This window comes from Arachis stenosperma, chromosome 3, assembly GCF_014773155.1.
Source record: "Arachis stenosperma cultivar V10309 chromosome 3, arast.V10309.gnm1.PFL2, whole genome shotgun sequence".
NCBI classification, from domain to species: domain Eukaryota; kingdom Viridiplantae; phylum Streptophyta; class Magnoliopsida; order Fabales; family Fabaceae; genus Arachis; species Arachis stenosperma.
The window spans coordinates 62,726,821-62,732,330 of NC_080379.1; the positions used below are offsets into that span (position 1 = coordinate 62,726,821).

The 5,510-nt window shown below is 42.1% G+C and overlaps 1 non-coding gene across 1 annotated transcript; it reads right to left on the minus strand.

Annotated features, from left to right (window-relative positions):
• Positions 1–334: 334 nt before the first annotated feature.
• LOC130971834 (small nucleolar RNA R71) lies at positions 335–442 on the minus strand. The gene has a single exon (XR_009083040.1). It is a non-coding gene; the product is annotated as a small nucleolar RNA R71 (small nucleolar RNA).
• Between the last annotated feature and the right edge of the window lie 5,068 nt (positions 443–5,510).

The window sequence follows — 5,510 nt, forward strand, 5'->3', positions numbered from 1 at the left end:
CGACTTCTATGGGAGAAGCATCTCTATCCCTGCCGTTGGAGCAAACAACTTTGAGCTTAAGCCTCAATTAGTTTCTCTAATGCAACAGAATTGCAAGTTCCATGGACTTCCAATGGAAGATCCTCATCAGTTTTTAGCTGAATTCTTGCAAATCTGTGACACAGTCAAGACTAATGGGGTTAACCCTGAGGTCTACAGACTGATGCTATTCCCTTTTGCTGTAAGAGACAGAGCTAGAATATGGTTGGATTCTCAACCTAAAGAAAGCCTGGACTCTTGGGAAAAGCTAGTCAATGCCTTCTTGGCAAAGTTCTTTCCACCACAAAGATGGAGTAAGCTTAGAGTGGAAGTCCAAACCTTCAGACAGAAGGATGGAGAATCCCTCTATGAAGCTTGGGAAAGATACAAACAATTAATCAGAAGATGTCCTTCAGACATGCTTTCTGAATGGAGCATCATAGGTATTTTCTATGATGGTCTCTCTGAACTATCTAAGATGTCCTTGGATAGCTCTGCTGGAGGATCTCTTCATCTGAAGAAGACGCCTGCAGAAGCTCAAGAATTGATTGAAATGGTTGCAAATAACCAATTCATGTACACTTCTGAACGAAATCCTGTGAACAATGGGACTAGTCAGAAGAAAGGAGTTCTTGAGATTGACACTCTGAATGCCATATTGGCTCAGAACAAGATATTGACTCAACAAGTCAATTTGATTTCTCAAAGTATGTCTGGAATGCAAAATGCACCAAACAGTACTAAGGATGCTTCATCTGAGGAAGAAGCTTATGATCCTGAGAACCCTTCCATGGAAGAGGTGAATAACCTAGGAGAACCCTATGGAAATACCTACAATTCTTCATGGAGAAATCACCCAAATCTCTCATGGAAGAATCAAGAGAGACCTCAACAAGGTTTCAATAACAATAATGGTGGAAGAAACAGGTTTAGCAATGGCAAGCCTTTTCCATCATCTTCTCAGCAACAGACAGAGAGTTCTAAGCAGAATACTTCTGACTTAGCAACAATGGTCTCTGATCTAATAAAGACCACTCAAAGTTTCATGAATGAAACAAGGTCCTCCATCAGAAATTTGGAAGGACAAGTGGGTCAGCTGAGCAAGAAGGTTACTGAACTCCCTCCTAGTACTCTCCCAAGTAATACAGAAGAAAATCCAAAAGGAAAGTGCAAGGCCATCAATATGGCCGAATATGGAGAGGAAAGAGAGGAAGAAGACGCCACTGAGAAAGACCTCAGTGGGCGTGTGCCAATCTCCTCTGAGTTCCTCAATAAGGAACAATGGGAATCTGAGGCTCAAAAGGAGACCATAGAGATTCCATTGGACTTACTTCTGCCATTCATGAGCTCTGATGAGTATTCTTCCTCTGAAGAGGATGAGTATGTCATTGAAGAGCAAGTTGCTAAATACCTTGGAGCAATCATGAAACTGAATGACAAGTTATTTGGAAATGAGACTTGGGAGGATGAACCTCCCTTGCTCACCAAAGAACTGGATGACTTGTCTAGGCAGAAACTGCCTCAAAAGAGGCAAGATCCTGGGAAGTTTTCTATACCTTGTACCATAGGCACCATGACCTTCAAGAAGGCCTTGTGTGACTTAGGGTCAAGTGTAAACCTCATGCCCCTCTCTGTAATGGAGAAATTAGGGATCCTTGAGGTGCAAGCTGCAAAGATCTCACTAGAGATGGCAGACAACTCAAGAAAACAAGCCCATGGACTTGTAGAGGATGTTCTGGTTAAAGTTGAAGACCAGTACATTCCTACTGATTTCATAGTCCTAGAGACTGGGAAGTGCATGGATGAATCCATCATCCTTGGTAGACCCTTCCTAGCCACAGCAAAGGCTGTGATTGATGTTGATAGAGGAGAGTTAATCATTCAAGTAAATGAACAATCCTTGGTGTTTAAGGCCCAAGGATATCCCTCTGTCATCATGGAGAGGAAGCATGAAGAGCTCCTCTCAAAACAAAGCCAAACAGAGCCCCCACAGTCAAACTCTAAGTTTGGTGTTGGGAGGCTACAACCAAACTCTAAGTTTGGTGTTGAAACCCCACATTCAAACTCTAAGTTTGGTGTTGGGAGGTTTCAACACGGTTCTGAGCATTTCTGAGGCTCCATGAGAGCCCTCTGTCAAGCTAACGACATTAAAGAAGCGCTTGTTGGGAGGCAACCCAATGTTTTATAATTAATTATTTTCTTTTGTTATTTTATCTTTTTTGTAGGTTGATGATCATAAGAAGTCACAAAAACAATGAAAAAGCAAAAACAGAATGAAAAACAGGAAGAAAAACAGCACACCCTGGAGGAGAAGAAACTGGCGTTCAAACGCCAGTAATGCTAGCTGTTGGGCGTTTAACGCCCAGTCTGGCACCATTCTGGGCGTTTAACGCCAGAAAGGGGCACCAGACTGGCGTTAAACGCCAGTAAAGGGCAAGAACCTGGCGTTAAACGCCAGGAATGGGCACCAGCCCGGCGTTTAACGCCAGAAATGGCTCAAAACGTGATTTTGAGCAACATTTGGTGCAGGGATGACTTTTCCTTGACACTACAGGATTTGTGGACCCCACAGGACCCTACCATCACTCTCTCTCTTCTTCCCCCATTCACCAATCACCTCAACACCTTTTCCCCAAAAACCCCTCACCTATCAAATCCCATCTTTCTCTTCACCACTCACATCCAACCTTCATAAAACCCCACCAACCTCACCCTTCAAATTCAAACCACTTTCCCTCCCAAACCCACCCATAATGGCCGAACCTTTACCCCCCTCTCTCCTATAAATACCCTTCTTCAACTCTTCATTTTCACACAACCTAAACCCCCTTTCTTACCCTTCTTGGCCGAACACACTACCATCTCCCTTCTTCCTCATTTCTTCTTCTTCTACTCTCTTCCTTCTTCTTTTGCTCGAGGACGAGCAAACATTTTAAGTTTGGTGTGGTAAAAGCGTTGCTTTTTCGTTTTTCCATAACCATTTATGGCATCCAAGGCCAGAGAAACCTCTAAAAAGAGGAAAGGGAAGGCAAAAGCTTCCACCTCCGAGTCATGGGAGATGGATAGATTCCTCTCAAGGGTGCATCAAGACCACTTCTATGAAGTTGTGGCCTTGAAGAAGGTGATCTCCGAGGTTCCCTTTTCACTCAAAAAGAGTGAATATCCGGAGATCCGCCATGAGATCCGAAGAAGAGGTTGGGAAGTACTTACCAACCCCATTCAACAAGTCGGAATCTTGATGGTTCAAGAGTTCTATGCCAATGCATGGATCACAAAGAACCATGACCAAAGTGTGAACCCGAATCCAAAGAATTATCTCACTATGGTTCGGGGGAAATACTTGGATTTTAGTCCGGAGAGTGTGAGGGTGGCGTTCAACTTGCCTATGATGCAAGGAGATGAGCATCCTCACACTAGAAGGGTCAACTTTGATCAAAGGTTGGACCAAGTCCTCACAGTCATATGTGAAGAGGGCGCACAATGGAAGCAAGATTCAAGAGGAAAGCCGGTCCAATTGAGAAGGCATGACCTCAAGCCCGTGGCTAGAGGATGGTTAGAGTTCATACAACGCTCAATCATCCCCACTAGCAACCGGTCCGAAGTTACCATAGACCGGGCCATCATGATCCATAGTATCATGATTGGAGAAGAAATAGAGGTTCATGAGGTTATAGCCCAAGAACTCTATAAGGTGGCGGACAAGACCTCCACCTTGGCAAGGTTAGCCTTTCCTCATTTCATTTGCCACCTCTGTTATTCAGTTGGAGTTGACATAGAGGGAGACATTCCCATTGATGAGGACAAGCCCATCACCAAGAAAAGGATGGAGTACACAAGAGATCTCACTCATCATGAGATCCCTGAGATTCCTCAAGGGATGAATTTTCCTCCACAAAACTATTGGGAGCAACTAAACACCTACCTAGGAGAACTAAGTTCCAACATGGGACAACTAAGGGTGGAGCATCAAGAACACTCCATCATCCTTCATGAAATTAGAGAAGATCAAAGAATCATGAAGGAGGAGCAACAAAGACAAGGAAGAGACATTGAGGAGCTCAAGCACTCCATAGGATCTTCAAGAGAAAGAAAGAGCCGCCATCACTAAGGTGGACCCGTTCTTGATTTCCTTGTTATTTGTTCTTCTGTTTTTCGAATTTTTATGCTTATGGTTATCCATGTTTGTGTCTTGTGATCATTAGTGTCTTAGTGTCTATGCCTTAAAGTTATGAATGTCCTATGAATCCATCACCTCTCTTAATAAAAACGTGCTTAATTGAAAAGGAAAGAATTGCATGAATTCTGAATTTTATAATAGTTTAATTATTTTGATGTGGTGGCAATATTTTTGTTCTCTGAATGTATGCTTAAACAGTGCATATGTCTTTTGAATTTGTGGTTCATGAATGTTGGCTCTTGAAAGAATGATGAAAAAGGAGACATGTTACTGAGGATCTGAAAAATCAATAAAATGATTCTTGAAGCAAGAAAAAGCATTTCAAAAAAAAAAAAAACCGAAAAAGAAAAAAAAGAAAAAAAAGAGAGGAAGAAGAAAAAGAAAGAAAAAGAAAGAAATAAAGTTGTGATCCAAGGCAAATAAGAGTGTGCTTAAGAACCCTGGACACCTCTAATTGGGGACTTTAGCAAAGCTGAGTCACAATCTGAAAAGGTTCACCCAATTATGTGTCTGTGGCATGTATGTATCCGGTGGTAATACTGGAAGACAGAGTGCTTTGGGCCACAGCCAAGACTCAATAAATAGCTATGTTCAAGAATCATCATACTTTACTAGGAGAATCATTAACACTATCTGGATTCTAAGTTCCTAAAGAAGCCAATCATTCTGAATTACAAGGGATAGAGTGAGATGCCAACACTATTCAGAGGCAAAAAGTAAAAGCCCCGCTCATCTAATTAATACTGATCTTCATAGATGTTTTTGGAGTTCATTGCATATTCTCTTCTTTTTATCTTATTTGATCTTCAGTTGCTTGGGGACAAGCAACAATTTAAGTTTGGTGTTGTGATGAGCGGATAATTTGTATACTTTTTGGCATTGTTTTTAGTATGTTTTTAGTATGATCTAGTTAGTTTTTAGTATATTTTTATTAGTTTTTAGTTAAAATTCACTTTTCTGGACTTTACTATGAGTTTGTGTGTTTTTCTGTGATTTCAGGTATTTTCTGGCTGAAATTGAGGGACCTGAGCAAAAATCTGATCCAGAGACTCAAAAGGACTACAGATGCTGTTGGATTCTGACCTCCCTGCACTCAAAGTGGATTTTCTGGAGCTACAGAAGCCCAATTGGCGCGCTCTCAACGGCGTTGGAAAGTAGACATCCTGGGCTTTCCAGCAATATAATAGTCCATACTTTGCCCAAGATTTGATGGCCCAAACCGGCGTTCAAAGTCACCTCAAGAAATCCCAGCGTTAAACGCTGGAACTGGCACCCAAATGGGAGTTAAACGCCCAAACTGGCACCAAAGCTGGCG